Source organism: Pogoniulus pusillus, chromosome 21 (assembly GCF_015220805.1).
Source record: "Pogoniulus pusillus isolate bPogPus1 chromosome 21, bPogPus1.pri, whole genome shotgun sequence".
Classification (NCBI taxonomy): domain Eukaryota; kingdom Metazoa; phylum Chordata; class Aves; order Piciformes; family Lybiidae; genus Pogoniulus; species Pogoniulus pusillus.
The window spans coordinates 12,402,035-12,423,341 of record NC_087284.1 but is presented as its reverse complement, the minus strand read 5'-3'; the positions used below and the strand labels follow the sequence as shown (position 1 = coordinate 12,423,341).

The window sequence follows — 21,307 nt, the reverse complement described above, 5'->3', positions numbered from 1 at the left end:
ACCTCAGAAACAGTTAAGACCATTTCCTTGGAAGCCTTGCAGGATCAAATTTGAAAACCTCAAACAGGACTGCAGGCAGTGAAGCAGACCTTCCATGCATAGCAGAGAAGAAAATGGGGAGATGTTTATGAACAGGCCTATGGCAATGTGCACATGGTAAACTGACAGTCATTTGTTCCAGTTTTCTGGGCATGTGATTTCAAACAGAGTTATCAATTTATGTGAACTGTTATGGCTGCACCGCACCCAACAGGGTGAAGGCAACAGTTTGGTGCAACAGAGATGGAGCTTTCCTATTTCTGTGCAGTGTGGTGCAACAAAGATGGAGCTTTCCTATTTCTGTGCATGTTTTGTGGGTAAGTTTGCAGAGGTGGAACGAACATCAAAGGCCTTCAGCACCTGGAATAGTTACAGACGGAAGACTTTCAAAGTACTCCTAGCCATCATGTAGGTCTAAATTCTATATATGAGTTCCTCTTGAGGTATCATTTAAAATCCATTTTAAACTGATGTAAAAGACACTTCAGTGCTGAACTATGTCTGTTTTGGTTTAAGCTTAAATACATTTAGGAGTTGATTTATTATTTGCAAATAAGGCAGTCTTAAGCTAGCAGAGTCCATTTAGTTTACACATGATTTTAGGTATTGATGCAGCCATTTTAATGCAACTGAGATCTCAGACTCATTTCTGGTTCCCTTTGCTCTGCAGTTCAAAGCCAGCTTCAGGTAGTTACTAAGAAAATTAGAAGAAAGCAGTAATTGTGCTTGCAATAAGGAATGTGAAAACCTAGATAGGCACTGTAGCTCACCATGTGATTTCCCCAGTTCCCCACTGTTTTCATATGTGTTCAACAAGACCAAGTGCGGTGTCCTGCATCTGGGTCGGGGCAATCCCAAGCACAAATACAGGCTGAGCAGTGACTGGCTGGAGAGCAGCCCTGTGAGGAGAGGGACTTGTGGTGCTGGTGGATGAGAAGCAAATGAGCCAGCAGTGTGCACTTGCAGCCCAGAGGGCCAACCAGATCCTGGGCTGCATGAGGAGAAGTGTGGCCAGCAGTGTGAGGGAGGTGATTCTGCCCCTCTACTCCACTCTGATGAGACCCCACCTGGAGGACTGTGTCCAGTTCTGGAGCCCCCATTACAAGAAGGAAGTGGATGTGCTGGAGCATGTCCAGAGAAGGGCCACTGGGATGAATAGAGGGCTGCAGCAGCTCTCCTATGAGGACAGACTCAAAGAGTTGGGGCTGTTCAGTCTGGAGAAGAGGAGGCTCCCAGGTGACCTTATTGTGGCCTTTCAGTATCTGAAGGGGGCCTACAAAAAAGCTGGGGAAAGACATTTCAGGATATCAGGGAGTGACAGGACTAGGGGCAATGGAGGGAAGCTGGAGATGGGTAGGTTCAGGCTGGACATGAGGAGGAAGTTCTTCACCATGAGAGCGGTGAAAGCCTGGAATGGGTTGCCCAGGGAGGTGGTTCAGGCACCATCCCTGGAGGTGTTTAAGGCCAGCCTGGATGAGGCTCTGGCCAGTCTGATCTAGGGTAGGGTGTCCCTGCCCATGGCAGCGGGGTTGGAACTAGATAACACTTGTGGTCCCTTCCAACTCTGACTGATTCTGTGAATGGAAGAAGCTTTCTTGGCTTCCAGAGATGAGGAGTTTGGACACAGGAAAACAATTGCTGCTTGTCACTCCTCTGGTTTTGCCTTAGGTGAAGGAAAAGAATTATTTCATCAAGCTCTCACTGATAGGCACAGCTTCTCCACACATGTTAACAGCATTCAGTGCTCAATGGTATCAAATATCAACAGTGATCCAGCAAATAGTTGTGCACTACCATTTTTCACAGGCCAAAATTACAAGGACAGTCCCAGTACCCTGCACTATCCTGAGACTTCAATGATAGGGATCAAGTTACTGCCTGCCTCACAGCTGATGTTAGAGATTAATATCTGTCAGTCTGGATACTGGAGGACAGTTAAGATTTGGGTGGTAACTTGTAGTATCTCATCATTTGAAAGACTAATCCATGAAGAAATCATACCAAACTGCAAATTATCTAAGGTGGACAATTCAAACCAAAGGGCAGATCACAACCTCCACTTACTTGTAGCTCAAATACCCTGTTTCCGTACCCATTTGCTCGAACCTGGGAAAACTGTGTTACCTTTTTTCCTCCTGATTTAGCTTGACTGCCCGGGATGTTTCATCAAAGCCTATGAAATAAGATATCTCATACAAGAGGTGTGACAAGGTGAGTAGTGTCACATGAGGGTTATAAAGCAACATTTGGCTCCCTCTGTAATGTTAGAGGAGTAGGCACCTGGCAGTGGCACTGTACATTGCTGTACTTTGCCTTCATGTCAATGTCAGGCCATGTTTCTGCAACCGGTAATCATGGGCTGTCTTTCACTTCTGCACCAGTCTTTCCCCGTTTCTGGGAGGGACTGGAGACAAGCAGAAGGACAGGAGATGAAGGCTGCACATGCCTGACAGTACTTGCACCTCTGTCTCATTGATCTGTTGCTATTCTTAATGTTTTCTAAACCATGGACATAGGCTGAGTTGGCCTTCTTTGTACTGCTCCACTCCAACCGCATTCCCTTTTTGTGAGCTGCTCATTATAAAGACTGTCTGATTGCCCCACAAGCATCAGTTCTTTCAGCCAGACTAACAGATCTTGCCTTCTTCCTGCATCAGTGACCATTTCTTTTTTTCCAAATAACTGGAAAAACATCTTGAGGACAAATACTTCCTGTGCAGCTGATGCTCTCATCTGCAGTAACCTGGGTCTGCATATCTATGCCCTTGTTCCCTTTGGGGTAGCGTAAGAACAGTTTTTGTTTGCCAGCAGCCTTGTAACAGGACCAGAACTAAGCTTTGCATCTTTTGGCTCCTGTTCCCCCCAAATCCCATCACACCTTGCACAGTCACATAGAATGATGCAAGTGAGAAGGACACCACACATTTCTCAGAGCCCTGCCCTCACTCTTTATGTGAGGAGCACTGCCACATCCCCCAGAAAGCTCCACATATGCTATTAAAAGAATACAACCATTGCTAAAAACAACTCAGTGCCTTCTATGCTAAAAGTAAAATCTCACCGGCAAACTATTCATCTATTAACATTATTCATTAAAACAATCACTCCCAGCTGAGACTTGTGAAAGACCCTGCCAGCCCAAAATGTCAGCCCAGTTACGGCATTTATTATTACAACTGTCAGGCCAGACAGGATTGCTGCGGAGGATCCAACAGGCATGCTCAGACAGGAGCTCCTGCCTGTAGCCCAGCTGCTTCACAAACAGGACTGGCAAATTTCAGATGTCAAGTTCTTGTTTCAGTCCTGACCTCCTCCCCTGTGACCACCATGGATCATTTTAGCCATTTAGCAACTGGCAAAGACCTCATCAGTCAGGGTCAGTGTCAGTCTTGTCCTGCTTTTAGAGCTGATGAAAGTCTTTGTCTCAGCTGTCTGTATTTTTAAACTACTACAGTGCAGCTTCAAGCAGCAAGGGAGGGACAATGTGGAGGATAAGCTGTACTTCCCTCAAAGTGGTGGCTCCCCATAGCCACATGCTTTGGAAGAGGTGGCTGAGGGGATCCATAAGCTGCAGGTCTCCATTCAGGAGTGACAGGCTGGTCTCGGTGCAAAGAGAAGATTGCACATGGGTTTCACAATGGAGTTCATGGAAGTCAGTGGAAATTGAACAGCAGCCAAGGTAGAGAGCCATGTAGAACAGATGTCTTTACAAAGGATAAAACAAACAAAAAAAAATTACTCAGAGCCCAAGTTGGAACTCTTGGCCCACACTAAATCTGTAAAAAGCCTTAAAGTGCTCTAGAGGGAAGCTGTCCGACACTTAAATTCCACATGCCTAAAGTAAAATGCATTTGCATTGCTAATTTAATAAAGGACTTCTTGACCCAAAGTCAAATACTAGCACAAGTCTTCTGCGTGGAAAAGCTCTGATAAGCACGCTCTTTAACACTCTCTGAACGTTCAGTAATGTTCCTTTCTTAAAGTCCATGTGCTTCTCCTAGTGCCTGATGCTAATTATGTTATCAGATAGCAGGCAGCCGTGTGCTGAGTAGGTATGTAATATATTTGCCTTGGGGAGGGATGAAAAAAAAAAGGAGAAAAGCCTTATCTTGCAAGTCGATTTGAAACTGCATATGATCTTTCTGAATCTGTGGAAAGTTTCCTCTGCAGCACAGAGCTTATATAAGGAAGATAAAGAAGAACACAGAAAAAAGGGGAAAGGAGAAAAAAAAGGCAGCAGCAAACTCATACAGCTTTGGGGCTGCAGTTCTCCAGGCTGTTCTTTTCTGTTGAATTTTCTCCTCTATCAGTGTTTTGGAATGACATGCAGGTTAAACTGTTCATCTGGCATGGAAAGCAGATTTGGTAATTGCAAGTTTACATTACACTATAAACGAGCAGATTATAGTAAACAGATGAACTGTGCAAATAAAATAACACCACTTAGCTCTCCTTTGTGACTTGTATTCTGATACCACTACAAGTGCTTTTACTACAGCTACTACTACTACTACTACTGCTGCTAGGCTTCAGCTGACAGCTCAGCCTGAAACCTTTTATTCATATTTATTACTACTTCCGCTGTTTTGAGAGCAAAAGGGCATGGAGGGCTTATTGGCCAGAGGCTCTCTAACCTAGCAGGCCTGCCTGGGAAATCAATATGCTGCACTCCAGAGTACAAGGATGGATTGTAAAGCCAGGGCTGGCGAAGGAATGCGCACTGCATCTGGCAGGACATGGAGACAGCCAGATCTGCTCTGCCAGAAGCCTTCCAGACCGCGCATGTTTGCACACCATCCTCGTGGCATCCTTCCAAGACAATTTGTGAACCTTGGTTCACACCATTTTCAAAGTAGGTCACACGCAGTAATCTCAGCCGAGGAGAGATACACTGTCAGCAGCAGTCGCTGCAAGGAGGGCGATAGCTACAACCAATGAGCGAGCTGGTGCAAGCCGAGAGCCTGGGAGCTGTGGAAATGCTCGGTTTGGGGCCAGCTGCAGCAAGGTGCTAACCCTGCTCAAACAGCTGACAGGCGAGCTAAAGCAAACCCAGCCTCTTGCCATTTATAGCTACAAAAGGACTGACTGTTCTCATGGACACAACCATCAGCACGGCTTAAATATTAATCTGAATGAAAATACAGTAGGAGAAATAATCTAACCTTTGTGGAGCTCTGTGTTGCTAACAGCAGGAATTGCATCTAGTTCTGAATTACAAGATTTACATTTACTGTGAGCTTTATGTTATTGATTCCTAACATCTATCTGTCGCCTGCCCCTGCTCTGACAAACAAAACACAGATATGCTTTTAACAGAGAGAATTCCTAAAGCACTTAAAGATTTCTTCATTTTCCTGTAGCCCGTGCTTGAGCTGATTTAGGGGCACAGAATAAAATGGGCACATTTAAATGTCTATTTTTGAACGATGGTGTCCAGGAAAATAAATGCAGAAATTAGTATGTGGAGTATGTTACATTCCACTCCGTAACAATACAAGGCTGTCAAAGAATTACCAGTTTAAAGTGACAGCATGAAACTTTGCAGGCATAGGAGCTGTTAGGAATGCATTGCCTTTAAACACAGCCTGCACACCATCAGAGATGACTTGATGCTAGGAAGCTGAAGGATTGCCTGAAGAGTGCTACTTTGTCATGCAATTCTGTAAAAGAATGGGTTCATTTTAAACCAGGCTGAATTCAACCTTGCTGCTGGCCTGCAGTTACATAAATCTGAATAAAAATATGCTCTCTGCAGAAAGTCACTCTAATATAATGGGTGTGCTTCGTTTTTAGCACTGAAATCAACATGGAACAGCAGAACTGGGCAATCACTGCTGTATTGGATCTGGCAAAGGAAAAGGACTGACTTCCCCGTTTGAAGTTAAGCTTTTCTCTTTTCGTTCTCTCCCTTAGAAGTGTCAGTCTGGGAATCTTAGACAGAAAGATGCGTTCCCTGAAGTTTTCACACTCCATGCAGAGAGGGAGGGGATATGGCATGTTGTAGACTAGCAACAAAGCTTATCCTCCTGTCCAAGAAAGAGCACGCAGAATGATTTTCTGCTTCCTTGGGAGTGACCTACCTAATCAATTGCTTGGCCAGACAGTTGTAAGACATGCAGTAACATGCAAGGAACTGCTACTGTTATCAGCTACAAGACTGCTGTAATGACTTTCTAAGCAAGTTTACAGCAAAATCCCTAAGTCCAGACAGGGTTATCACTCAATACATCACCAAGGGAACAATTTATTCTCTAACGTGGGGTACTTACCTGCCAAAAATCATATTGCTCCCCTGTTATCACTAAGCTCAGGAAGAAAAGTAACCACATTTTTTTTTTTTTTGCTGCAGCTTCCCCAAAAGAAAATCCCTTTAGGTTAAATTGTAACAAAGAAAACGCCCAGACACTTTGCCTTGTTTTTTCTTTTCTCTAGAATGACAAAGAAATCTTGTTGTGGTTTCAAATAGGCCCAGTATTGTCCAATTACAAGTCATGTGAGTTTTACTACTTTTCAGGCTAACTTTTGCTTTTTCTCAGCCAGCTGCTTACAGTTGCCATCTTAGGGTTGGGAGCAAGTTACTTTGAAAAAAAATTTTGTTCAGAAACCTTTTTAAAATGAGAAAAAAAAATCTTTTGTGGTTTTCATTTCAGCTTGGATGCAACCTCTTTATTTTTTTTTCCTTCAGTCTTTGAAAGGAATGAGTCTGAAATGCTAAACAGGTCACAGAGTAATTATGCATCCACCTGAAAATTAAACACACATTCAAAAGCTTAACTAACAGCATATGCTAATTTACAACAGGTGTTTGTCACTCATTTTTTTCATAGTTGATCACTGGTTTATAAGCAAACCTAGATCCTAACAAAGCCAGAGAGAAAATGCTGGGTTAAAATGCAGGGTTAAAAGGGAAGAGACACGGCAAGGTGATGCTGGATTGATGAAGCTGATCTGATACTGCAGGGCAGCCACAGCAGGCCTTGCATGTCTGAAATCCTAGTGTCAAGGTTGTGGAGGGTGTCTGGGGTCATAAGGCCTGGCTGAGCTCCTGTACCTTTCTGGGCAAATCTCAGATCAAATCTGGACAGCTACTTTCAGTGCTGTAAACGTATGTCTCAGTTGAACAGACAGACAAAGATTTTGGCAAATCCTTCTATGTTCAATCCAGAGCCGAATTTATTTTCTGGGACATGTACATCTTCTTGTGCTAGTGTTACTGAATATTTTTGTTAGATTCCTGTGTTTTCCCTGATCTTTCCTACCACAGGTTTGGCAGCAGCATTTCAGATGCACAAAAGGAGTTGAATCTACATTTCTCTCACATAGCAGAGGTATTTGAGTTAGTAACATCTCTGTTACAGATTTCTTTGGTGGTAAAAAGCCCCAACATTTTTCTTTGACCTGTAGAGGGGCCACAGCACTGGCAGAGATCAAAGTCTCAGTGAAGAAGCATAAAGGTGCTCTGTGGCTGTGAACTAACATAGCTGGTTTGTATGTAACCCACCCACCTCCAGCTAAGCACTTGCTGTGAGTTTGGGAATTTTTGGAATAAGTGCTGCAGTACTCTCATTACACTGGTGCTGGCTAAGGGAGATCTTTGGCCGTGCCGAGACTGAAGGCGGATTAAAGGTGGCTTACATCAACCTTTGCTTCCTTATCCCAAGTTCTCTGAGATCAGCACAGGTAAGTTCTGAGTGCTAAGCTATTATTTATTACCTTTTGGAGCTGCTGCTGCAGTGAGTTTGAAGAGTAGCATGACCTGGCTCTTCCCAACTACCTTTGCACTTCGTAAAAGCTCTGCCTTCACAGCATGCCTGATACTTGCTGTGTTAGGGACAGGAACCACACATGTCATCTCCCAGACAATTTTAAACTGAGCTAAGATTTTTCTCCTGTTTAACAATTCTTCGTACCCTCCTGATGCAGTGGTTTCTGGCATACTCTAGTTAGGGTTGGAAGATTTCACATGGTCTGCTTAGGATCAGCAGACAGCTAGATAAGAGAAGAATGGAGATGAAAAATGGGATTTTTACTACTGCATGTTGTGTAGCATGCACATATTGACATATTAGAGGATTTCTATTACAGTATCTCTGCTGCATTGATGCTACTGCAGAACTCTGGGTGCTACTGGTTGTTCATTATGGCTTCACAGTACTTGTTGGCCAGAAAGAACATCCTCTACTTGAAACCTACGAAAGGGAAAATACCACATGCATGGTAAAATCATAGGCTCCATTTTTGTTCCATTCACCTCTTTATCCTCTCATCCATTCTCTCAACTCTGCTCTCGGGAGCATGGGAATAAGCCTGATGTGGCAATGGATTCATACTGATGTAACTGAAAGCAGAAGGCAGCTAAGAAGTCCCAAGACCTGTCCATATGTGTTACACCTGATGTTACTGAACAAACTCCTTAGTTGACCATCACTGGATTAACTGTTTTAGTTTAGTGTTTCACACCTCCCGCACTCAGAATGTCAAATCACACTGGCTTACATAAGAAAGAGCTTGCTCCTCCATCCCATTCATTCATGACAGGTAGCACAATAGCTGGCTCAACCAGAAGTACTCCATGCCCCAGGGCCACCAGTGTACCTGGGCTCTTAAAATCATCTGATGATTTGCAACACCTTAGCTTAGCACCACCCAACTAAATGCAACCCTTCAGTTTAAAGCACATGAGACTTTCTTGTGCTAGCATCAAACAACATAACATACTAATCCTTCTGGCATCAGTGAAACAGGGCTTGAAAAGCCACTCAGATGTTTTGCAGTTGCAAGATTTCCTTGGCAAGTATGGACATTGGTCTCGGTTATGAATTCCCAATGAATGTAAGCTTTTGTGAAGAAAAAAAAAAATAAGCTTTATGGTAGCAAAATCTTCATTTCCAAGATCAAAGTGAATGCAAACTGATGGGACATTGGTTTCCTGATTCTACGGAGAAATAACTCCAGTGCATTTGCTGCTGCTCTTCCATCACAGTGCTGCCAGCCAGCACCTGCTGACGGATATGACCAAGATCTCCAGTGGGGCTTCATGCCATGCAGGGAAACACAACAACCCCTCTAATTTAATAGTGAAGCTTGCAAAAGCTAGAACTGCAGCCAGGAATGGGCACCACAATAATTCACAAGAGAGGAAGATCTTGAAGGAAGGAGTCAGAAGGAAAGTATGACAAACAGAAATAGCTTGCTTGCTTCCTCTTCCAGAGAAGCAGAATGAAGGGTTAGGGATGCTGAAATGAGAACACAATTCTCTTTCCCCTGTGGCTATTGGGAATTTGACAGGAAAAGGAAGACCCACTCTAGTTCAACAGCTAGAAATGGATATTTCATACTTACTAACTATAAAATATGCTGAGGAACTGTATCTCCAGGCAGGCTCCTGCAGTAACTTCCTCAAAGAAAACCCCCAAATGTCAAGTGCTGGCAGGAGTAAGGGACTGAGCTTCTCAGAAAGACACTAATAGCAGCTCGTTATAGAGGTTCTCTCATCTTCCTCTAGTATATGTACCAACATCAGCCTTGTTGGCAGTACATTTCTTGAGAGTATTTTCCTGATCTAAAATTGTACCAAATTCCTTATATTTTCTTCAGTGAAATGGTGACCCTTGACCTGGTGATTACTTTTAATTTGACCACATTATGGTGTTTTGATGAGAGAAAACACTATAAAAGAATAATGATGTTTGTTGGGATGAATTGTTATTTTTTGTCCTAAGCTTAATACCCCATACTTTACTAATTCAGGGCAATTTTCTCTTGCCCGCTCTTTCATTCACCTGGCTAAGTAGACAAGAAAGGTGTAGCCCTGCTAGTATCTCCGTGGTCAGTGAGACTCACACAATCACTAAAACTGAGACTTGCCTCAATGTAAATAATGTTTTTTTGGGGTTTTTTTTGGCACTTCAGTTCATCTGGCTTAAGCCACATAATGCAGAGTTCTGTCCCATCTGTTTGACTTAATTATAATAATTGCAGAAACTAATTTTGCTTTCAAATATAATTAATTAATGTTATATTAAAGGCAGTGTGGCTAATGGGAGGAATTCCTCTGTTTCCAATTCCTACAAAAAAACCCCAAAACTACAGCCAAATCAAAACAAGGTCAGGAAGATTTTTATGTTATTTTTTAGTGTTAGGGCTGAAGACTTAATAACCACAGAATGTGATCATATCACAAGCAAATATAGTTTGCTGGCAAACAATTTGCTAAAACATCTTAACTTGAATTTTTCTCTGTGCCAACATACAAATGATTTGCTCCATGTAGGGAGACTTACAACACAGGACATATCAGCCCTGTATGCAATTATACATTAAAGCTGTATGTGATTATAATTGTTTGACCAGTTAATAACATCTGAATCGAGCAGTAGATGATATCATTTTATATAGGGTAATTTTGGTTGATTCTGACCAAGTTGCAAGTAGGAGAGGGTGGGAGTGGAGAAAAGCCATCTAGTGGACAAAATGCAATTAGGTACCAGAAAATATTTTCAGGCACAAACCTTTGCTGGAGAACTGTTTTTAAATTGTTACTCATCTGCAGCACTGCTTATCTAGGAATGCTCTTTTTAAGTCTCTGAGAAATCAAGTGGTTTACTGGTAGTCAACAGAATAGATCTCTAAACTCACCTTTTTGGCAGATTAGTGATTGTCATAAAACATGTGAGCTGCTTAGTCCCTCCTGTGCCTCACAGAGAATTTATCAGCATATTTCTTACAATGCTGTGAGGGTCATCAGTCGATGGAATATCTTATCACTAGATTCGATACTCTCTGCCAAGCAGACTGCATTGCCACAGGGCTTAAATAGCTAAGCTAATATTTAAGCTTTTGTCCCCTCTGATCCCTGAAAAATAATGAGAAGAGACTTTGTGACTTAGTAAATGGATGAGCCAAATAACACTTCAAACAGCCTTTTACTCCAGTTGTCTTCAAGGTTCTCTGGGAGGCAAGACTAGGGAGTGTAGTGCAGATCAGCTGAACAACCCCCCTCACAAATACACATGTGCAACCCATTGAGCATTCCATGTAAAAAGTGGGGAGAAGGAAACAAAACACTCTCCTCTTGATGTTATTTACAACACTCACTGGCCTTGGCTGAAATGCTGCCTACTAGAGTTGCAGTGTCCTGTGCCATGAGTTAAGTAACTGAATATATCGTGAGCAGATGGGCCTAGCTCTGCACTGCTCTCCTTTCATTTATGCCAGGGAGCTCAGAGGAACAAACACAGTACGCTTTTCTTACGCAACGTTTTTGGAGACCCAGCTCCCAAATTCATCCTCTTCTACCACAAAGTTCAAAGCATATAACTAGACACCTTCAGCTAATCTTGAAGAGCTGATAATGATCACTCGTGTCCAGGCAGGCCAAAGTATTGAAATCAAGGTATCATTTCTGTGAGATTACAACAACACAAGCCATCACCATCAGACACTATAATGTGATGATGCAAGCAAACAGTTGTAACTCCTGCTGCTCCAGGCAGAATATTGAAGTGGGATTAGTGACCTCCCACTTCAGGACTGATCTAATACTGAAGCAACAGGGTTTGTAAGCCTTTCATTGCAGATAATAGGTAACCCCAGATATTTTGTGCTCCTACTGAAAGCAAAGAAGGAAACAAACAAATAATAAATACACATGCACACATATAACTATCTCCCAATTAAAATGTTTAAATGGCTGGTCTCAGGAGCGTCCCATGCAATAATTCCCCTCCATCATCTTTACAGGGACATGCATTTACCTGGAGGTCTCTGTGGCCTCCCTTTCCCATTAAGCCTGCATATACATGCTTCAAAATCTCACATAAGTAGCAAGCATCACCCCACATTGCTCCTGTTTGCCACTGCATACAGACAACTAAATGCGTCCCTTTAGACAGAGCCACCATTGCTGTGCTCACACAATCCTTGATACGAGACAAGGGAAGAGAGGCTCCCAGGCTACCTTGCACAGGCCTTCTCTGCAGCTTCTTATTCATCCCCTAATGAATCACAGCCTCTTTTCATAATAACCAAATAAGGATTTCAGGGTTTGGCCCTTTCACTACATTCTGTGTTTTAATACAGACAAAAATGGAATACAAAAGACTGCAGTATAGCAGCAGGGGCAACCTTTTTGCTATTTTTATGTCTGAAGTTCCCAATTCAACAATGCCGACTGGCTGTTCTGCACAACCACAAGGCAAAGAATTAATACACAATAATAATAACTGTCCAGCAAGGCCTCATCCCAGCCATGCAGAAGTACAGGACTGGCAGAGAGCAGAAAAATGCTGCTTTGCTCCTTTACAAAGCCTGCAATATAAACTTTGCACTGTCGGTTTAAAACTCTAGCATCTGCCTCTGCAAATGGAGAGGAACCCATTTTCAGATACTTGTGAAATATAAACTTCATCTGTTGCCAAGCTCAGAGATAGATTTTGCTCCTTTTTATTTTTAAAAGTTTCCTGAATATGTGAAGAAACCCACAAAGCCATTTTAGAGACGTGTGGCTATGAAAAATGTAACACGCTTCTGTTTTTTTAAGCAGCATTCTCAATCATTGTAATTATTCCTTGAGAATGCTTTTTAAAAAACAGAACCACAGCTATTTTTCACAGCTACAAACCCCTAAAACAGCTCTAGAGCTTTCTGTGAAAATTAACAAAAAAATTGCCTTTCAGCTAAGAACAGTAAAAATAGATCAAAAACCAATTAGCTGGCCCACATGGCAGAAGACAGGTGTGCTTTGGATGTGGCGTTTATACAGACTCAGGATAAGCATCTTTTTGCCTTTTACACAGATTCTTGAAGACTATAAATACCACAAACCTCTTGCCAATGCCCATCACATCTATTTAAAGTGCTGGCCACTCAAAGAATAACCTTAGGATGCAGCCTGAAACATTTCATCTTGCTTCCTACCAAGTTATAAAACAGAATTCACATTAAAAGCAGCAGACAGATTGGTGAATTATGGTAATAACAAACCTTCAAAAGCAAACCCAAGTAAACCCCTTTGGAAAGCACAGGCAGAGAGAAGGCTGGGAATGCTGAAACCAATTACAGCTGCTTTAGTCTTACACCTGTTTCAATGAATGACAAATCCAGCACAGAATTGTTTACATTATGTTATTAACAAAGGCATATATGAGTAATGGGAAAATAGAGATGGTTCATGGAATGCAAGATTTACCAAAACCAGCTAAAAACTTAAGGTATTTGTGGTGGACAAGCAAAGGCTGTGGTCAGACCTGCTGCCCCAGCTGCCCCTTCACAGGGCAAAGAGGCTCCTGCTCCCTGAGCCAACTCCAGCTGCTGGTCGCTCTCTTAGACTCAATCAGTCAGGGTTGGAAGGGACCACAAGGATCATCTAGTTCCAACCTCCTGCTATGGGCAGGGACACTTCACAGTAGATGAGGCTGTCTAGAGCCTAATACAGCCTTAAACACCTTCAGGGATGTGGCTTCCACAACCTCCCTGGGCAACCCCTTCCAGGGTCTCACCACCCTTGTGGTGAAGAACTTCTTCTAACATCCAGGCTGAATCTACCCATTTCTAGCTTTGTTACATTCCCCCTAGTCCTACTGCCACCTGACATCCTATAAAAAAGTCTCTTCCCACCTTTCTTGTAGGCCCCCTTAAGATACTGAGAGGCTACAATAAGGTCATCTTGGACCCTTCTCCTCTCCAGACTGAACAGCTCCAACTCCCTCAGTCTCTCCTCATAAGAGAGGTGTTCCAGGCCTCTGATCATCCTTGTGACCCTTCTCTGGACACATTCCAGCACATCCATATCTCTCTTACAATAGGGGTTCCAGAACTGGATGCAATCTTCTAGCTGCCTGACTTATGCCAGAGTAAATACTTGTGTAATTGCTCCATATGCACTTCAGCCAGAATGATCTTCCCCCTTTCAGATACTTGTAACAGAGGTTATTTTTTAAAACCTAATTGTTCCAGCAGAAACAGCTTGAGGAACCAATCATACAAGAAACTGTGCCAGGAGATCCAAAGAGGGATCACCGTTTGCAGGCATGTGGTGAGTGACAAGCAGATAGGAAGAGGCTAGGAACATCAGCTTCTTCCTCAGGCTGTACCCTTACTAAAAAAGGAGGGATCAGGATATTCTTCTCAGAGCTTACAACTCCTCCCTTCCTCACAATTTTTGAGCATTTAGTACCTCCTTACAAGATGGCTCCTCATGGTATAAGACATTTCATGTATTAACGCATATGACACGCAAGAAAAGAATAGATTTCTAATAGGACCAAATGCAAAGCTGGAAGATGAAGCACCTAAAAGAACCTGCCAAGGCTGCCCAGGGGCAGGGATACCTGTGGAGCCAAGGTCCCAGCTTCTTCTCTGCAGCATTTCTTCTTGATACCCTACCTTTCTGTCATCTTGTCCAATTCCTGAGGGAATTTGGGCAGGTGGCCATTGATGGAAGTTGATAGACCATAAAAACCAAGCCCTCCTCCTCACTAATCTCATCTTCTCTTTGAAAAATTCCAGGCCATCTCAGGCAAACTGCTTTGATCAGACTTTCCCAACACTAGCTTTAACTAAACCCCTTTTCCTCTCAATTAAGCCTTTTATGATGCATCAACTAGTTCAGAGATGGTCTTTCAAGCCAGAGGACAAATCAAGCTGTCTCCTTTACTTCCAGCGAGCACATTTGATGGCTTTGACCTTGTGGTAACTATTGTCCACTCTTGTCATGGCCATGATACACATTATTCACTATGATTATTTAACTCAGCAATATGACAGAAAGAAATCTCTCATTTTATGCCAAATAGAGCCACCTTACAAAAGGACTTGCTCTGCTTCTGTATCTATATGTAAGTTAGTATCAAAAGAGCAGCAAGTTTACACAATTTGAGTTTCACTTGAGTAGCAAAATGAAGAGGCTCTCCTTCATTCCCATACCTAACACAAGCACAATACAGATAAGAAAACAGAGGTTTTACAACAAACTGGATGGATTGTTACACCTCAGCAAAACTCGGGGGAAATTAGGAACAGAAATAAAGATTGTATAAGAAGGAGCACAGCACAGAACAAAAAAAGGCAAATTCAATGTTATATTCAATGCACATCTCAGAGGATTTTGCCAGCTCCTCTCTGGCTCCCAAAGAAATGCTCATTGCAAGCATGGTTAAACACCGCAGAGTGACCATGGGCTCCAGCAAAAGTCTGTGAATCTGTTCCCAAGAAGCTCCCAACCATGCTTCAAAACCCAAGATGACTGCCATTTAAGGTTCTTCAGGGCTGAAAGAGCTTACACATAAGATTTTCCTCTCACAACCAAGCACACCAGGACCCAGAAGGAGTTCCAGCTGATTTTCCAAGCAGCAAGGGACTGGCTTTCTCAAATACAGCTGCTTTCTTCATTAGAAGGCTAAAAATAGTTCTGCTCCTAGCAGGCTGACTTCCTTTTAAGCATTCTGCCATGTCCATGTGTGTATTTCATTCAGGGTTCCTGCATGTCTACAACACTGTGATTCTATTTCAGCCTTTAAGTACATTCAAGAAATTTTTCATTTCCCTCTCCCATATTCATTCCAGATGTCCTGAACTGTCCAAAACTGTTTCATGTTAAGAGAATTTGTAGGGATATTCTGGCATTCAAACTGCTCCCATCTGCTTCAGCATTTTCAGGAAAGACAACTTTCTTCACCAACTGATCAAAGACATAGCCAATGAGTTTATGGGTTTAAAACATCCATGATTAACAGCAGACGATTTGATTGCACTTTGTGCTATGAGAATAATTAAATATTGCTATATTCTTGCTTTTAGAGTGATGCTGGAGTGAGAAACCTGGAGAACCGGAGGATATCCTATGTCTCAGAGGGCATACTGCACAAGCAGTCAATGATTCTTCGTAACACAGTGCTATCAAGCAAGAACATCGTTTGGAAAATGAATACTGAATATGAGGTGAGAGAGCATGGGAGCACATGCTGCAGTGGTCCTTTTTAGCCCCAGTCACCTTGTTTTCCATATCAGGGGAAACTGGGCACTGCCAGTCTCTTCTAACTCACAAAAACATCAAAGTGTAAGAGAATATATAAGAATGTAGGAACCCAGGGAAGGATATGCTTGGATCCATCTATCTACAGACTCTTCTAGATGCCCCGATTTAAATCTATAGTAAAAATCTGTGGCATATTCAGTTCTGAGTGAAAATGTCCAGTACTGGATAAACAGTATCTAAAAAAATTGAGACACACTCATCAGAGCTAGGCAGTATCAGAGGAATGCATTTACTTCTACCCCAGGAAATCTTCAAACATCATACCCAGCCTCTGATGAGTATTCCCACTGAAGTAAATGGAAAAGATCCAGGATTTGGTAGCCATTCCAGCCCACCACAAAAGTTAATGGATATCCCATTGATAGAAAAGAATACAGCACTTCAGACAACAGGTAAAAAGTAACTTCATCAAGATCAGCAAAAAGGCTATTCAGGATCAGCTTCATGGCATAATAAGAACCAAAATTCAGTAGAGTTGAATTCCCCAGCTTCACCAAGGGCAAGGCAACTTCAACCCATCCCAGTGCTCTTTATCTTGGATGCTTCGGCACAATTCTCTGCATTGCTAGACAATTTCAAACATCATACTTTGTAGTGATGAGAATAGCAGTGGAAACAAATAAATAGTGGAACTCCTAAAACTCTAGCCTGAGGTGTACTTACTTTTCCAGAATTTTGGTAATAAGTGTGATGTGCTTCACTAAATCTGTCCACAATGAAGCTGGGAAGTAACATGGATCCCAGTACTCAGGCTGTTTCTGGATGAAAAGTGTTTCCATAAGCATCATGAAACTTTGGTGGCATTTCTGCCTATCCTTTATCTTCCTGCAAGTGTAGCTGTGATATCTAACAAGCTTGAACAAGTACAACCTTTCTAATACAGATAAGCTGTTTGCAAACTGTTTATGCCAGGGAACATAATTAAAAGAGAATCTGAGGTCTTTTATTCTCAGTCTTGAATGTCACTAATGTGAATTGTGTCTGAGAACACAAAGGCATCCACAAACTGTTCTAATCCTATTTACTTCTAGAATAATTGAGTTTGGTCATAATCTCACAGTCTCAGGTCAAGTTTTGAGGATGCTATCACTGTGGACTATTTGAAGAGGAAAAAGAGAAGGCAAATACATTGAAGCCCAGGTAGCACTATTTAAAATAAAATATGCTAAGTGGTATCTACCTTCTCCCTCAAATGTATACTAGATATGTTCCTACAGGGTAAATAGTCTCAGCTATTTCCCCCAGTGCTAAAAACATGTAGGTTTCAGTTCTTCCTTCTTGGTAAATAGGAAACTATAATTCACAAGAAGGCAAATGCAAGTAGAAAGCAAATCAGCCTGGCCATTTTCCACTCTGAACTATACTGCTGCACTCCTGTGGTAACCCCAACTAAGAACAAAGTTCGGCTTGATGTATTTTTCCCCTCTAAATATCTCATTCCAACTCCACAACTCCTCTATTTTCTAGTTAAAAAATACAGAGAGTGTGTTAATTTCTTCTTCAGCTTATTTAGCTACACTAAATGCAAATGCTTCCTGTACTTATGAATACAGTCTGTTCATAGTGAACAGTTTTGAAGATTTGGATGAGTTAAAACAGCAACAGTATCCATGTGGGACCAATCTTCTCTGGACAGCTCTTATGCTTTGATTCATAAATTCTTTCCATAGGAAATATCTGTGGAAAATCTCCAACACATCCAGAAATGCACAATTCTGTTGCTGGAGCTATTAGGAGTTCTTAATACTTATTGCTACTCCTTTTATTTCTTATTTTTATATAAGCACTGACTCTTGGGTTCACATGAGACCTTTCTGCTTATTTTCCATTATTATGGATTGGGTGTTTTTAATAAATGTAATAACATCTGTCATTAGGACTGTCATATGAATCTATTAAAAAGCAGCTTCCAACTGGAGGACAACTTCTTACCTCAGCTGTTATGTGAGCCTACCAGGGATGCAGCCTTGGTTGACCTGCTGTTCACAAATAGAGAAGGGCTGGTGGGAGATGTGGTGGTCAGAGGCTGCCTGGGGTCCAGTGGCAATGTAATTACGGAGTTTTCAATATACGGTGAAACCAGGAGGGGCATCAACAAAACCTCCACACTTCCAAAAGGGCAGACTTCAGCTTATTTAAGGAACTAACTTGGAAAGTTCCTTGGGAACCAGATCTTGGGCTGCATCAGGAGAAGTGTGGCCAGAAGGTCAAGGGAGGTGATTCTCCCTCTCTACTCTGCTCTAGTGAGACCCCACCTGGAGTACTGCATCCAGTTCTGGAGACGCTATTACAAGAGAGATGTGGACATGCTGGAGCAGAGAAGGGCCACTGGGATGATCAGAGGGCTGGAGCACCTCTTTTATAAGGTTCACTTGGAACCTCACAAGTCCATGGGACCAGATGGGATCCATCCTAGGGCCCAGGGAGTGGTGGTGAATGGTGCCAAATCCAGTTGGCAGCCAGTCACTAGTGGTGTCCCCCAGGGGGGTTGCCCCCCCCCCCCCCCCCAAGCTGGGCCCAGTCCTGTTCAATATCTTTATTCATGATCTGGACCAGGAGATTGAGTCCAGCATCAGTAAGTTTGCAGATAACACCAAGCTAGGAGCAGGTGTCCACCTGTTGCAGGGTAAGAGAGCCCTGCAGAGGGACCTGGGCAGGCTGGATGGGTGGGCAAAGGCCAATGGGATGAGATTTAACAAGATCAAGTGCAGGGTTCTACACTTTGGCCACAACAACCCCAAGCAGCGCTACAGGCTGGGGACAGAGTGGCTGGAGAGCAGCCAAGAAGAAAGGGATCTGGGGGTACTGGTAGATAATAGACTGCAGCCCTCTGAGCATCTTCATGGCCCTCCTCTGGACTCGCTCTAACAGTTCCACATCCTTCTTGTGTTAGGGCCTCCAGAACTGCACACAGTACTCCAGGTGGGGTCTGACGAGAGCAGAGTAAAGGGGGAGAATCTCCTCCCTTGCCCTGCTGGCCACACTTGTCTTGATGCAGCCCAGGACATGGTTGCTATCTGGGCTGTACATGCATGCTGCCAGTTCATGTTGAGCTTTTCATTAACCCAGACCCCCAGGTCCTTTTCCTCAGGCCTGCTCTCCAGCATTCACCACCCAGCCTGTATCTGTGCTTGGAATTGCACCAACCCAGGTGCAGGACCTTACGCTTTGCCTTGTTGAATGCCATGAGGTTGGCCTGGGCCCACCTCTCCAGCTTGTCCAGGTCCCTCTGGATGGCATCCCTGCCCTCTAGCAAGCCACACAGCTTAGTGTCATCTGCAAACTTGCTGAGGGTGCACTCGATTCCTCTGTCCATATCACTGACAAAGATGTTAAACAGCACTGGTCCCAGCACCAACCCCTGAGGGACACCACTTGCCACTGGTCTCCAGGTGGACATTGTGCTCTCGATCACCACTCTCTGCATGCAGTCATCCAGCCAATTCCTTATCCAGCAGTCCTCCACCCATCAAGTCCATGTTTTTCCAGTTTGGTGACCAGGATGTCATGTGGGACAGAGTCAAATGCCTTGCTCAGGTCCAGGTAGATGTTGTCAGTTTCCCTTCCCTTGTCCACTGTTGCTGTGACTTTATCATGAAAAAACACTGAATTTGTCAGGCAAGATTTGCCCTTGGTGAAGCCATGCTTGTTACCACCAATCACCTCTGATTTGTTTTCCATTTACCTTAGCAGAGTCTTCAGGAGGATCTGCTCCATGATCTTGCCAGGTACAGAGGTGAGATTGACTGTTCTACAGTTCCCAGGGTCATCCTTTTTTCCCTTTGATAAGACTCTATTCAATACCTATTCTGTTTTCACTTTCTGCCTCCTTCAGAGGGTATCTCTGCCTTGTGATTCCACTGCTCAACACTCAGGTTCCCAGGTACAAGCTAATGCCCAGTGGATGATGCAGCCCTCACATGTGATCTTGTCTGGCCACTCCTCTCAAGGTCAGACCAGTAATTGCAAATACCATCATTTTTCTCACCTCCCAGACCAAGACAAGACAAGTTCACTCTTCCTCTTAGTGGGAATGCTGAGGCAGCAGAACTCTCTGGGTTTCTTTAAAAGAAAAATAGTCATATGCAGAGTATATCTAGAGTGGAACAGAGTAAAAGATAGAAGCCCATTTTCAGATCTAGCTATGCCAAATGAAGAAGATCATCTTTCCAAGCCAACTCTCACACTTGCCAGAAGTTACAGCAAGTTGACCTGCTAATGAGTGAGCATGCTTCAGGTGAAATGAGGGAAGCTGATTTAAGATGCTTAAATATTTAGTCTTTGTTCAATCAGTTTACCCTGACTTGAACAGGTTTATGAGACCTTAGCAAGTTCATGAGTGACTCCCATGAAGCTGAGCCACAGGTCAGAGGGGACAGTTATTTCTAGTGTGTGTAATAAACCTCCAGATAGGAGAGGGCTATGCTATTAGTAGTAACCTTTTCAGCTAGCAGGGCAGTGCACAAGAGAGAAAATGTTTCCACACTTCTGGATTAACATGAATACTCTTCATCATCAGTGTGGTTCTTTCCTTTTCCTCATAAGGTTACACTAGCAATACAAGCAACTTTATGTAGCAGCATTGCATTTTCAGGTCCTCATGGGGCACTTCAACCACCACAGTATTTGCTCGAAGAGCAAGACAGCAGGACAATAAACAATCCAAGAGGTTCCTGGAGGGCATCAGTGAGAAGTTCCTCCTGCAAGTGATAGAGGAGGTAATGTAGAGAGGTGCTCTGCTGGACTTCAAACACATCAGTGAAGAGGGTCCTGTTGTGGATATGAATACCAATGTCAGCCTTGGCTGAAGAGACCATAAGATGGTGACATTCAGGATTCTGAAGGCAGGGAGGCTGAAATGCCAGTTCACAACACTGGACTTCACGAGAGCAGACTCTGGCCTCTTCAAAGATCTAGTTAGAAGTGTCCCATGGGATAAGGCCCTGGAGGTATGGGAGGCTCAAGAAAGTTGGCTTAATATTCAAGCATCATCACCTCCAAACTCAGGATTGTCCATACCAATGATTTAAAGAATGCTGGGAGGCCTATATGGATGAACAAATAGCTCCTAGCCAGACTCAAAAGCAAAAATGAAGCACCAGAGGGTTGTCATGGGTTGAGCAGTCAAAGTACTACAAGAGTGGATAAAAAGACAGGCTATGTGGGAGGAACTTGGAGACATTTTCCAAGCATCCAGGGACAGAGTAAGAAAGTCAAAGCCTGAATGAAACT

General features: G+C 43.1%; 1 long non-coding RNA gene across 6 annotated transcripts in view; it reads right to left on the bottom strand.

The window, feature by feature from the left end:
* Window positions 1-21,307, bottom strand: part of LOC135184834 (uncharacterized) — a 145,123-nt gene that overhangs the window by 22,088 nt on the left and 101,728 nt on the right. For 4 of the 6 annotated variants that reach the window (XR_010306204.1, XR_010306203.1, XR_010306205.1 and 1 more), the window contains one exon: window positions 2,915-3,743. The exons of the other annotated variants lie outside the window; for them this stretch is intronic. This is a non-coding gene — a long non-coding RNA (uncharacterized LOC135184834). Of the gene's footprint in view, window positions 1-2,914; window positions 3,744-21,307 lie in introns of those variants that run through there. 6 annotated transcript variants of the gene reach the window in all.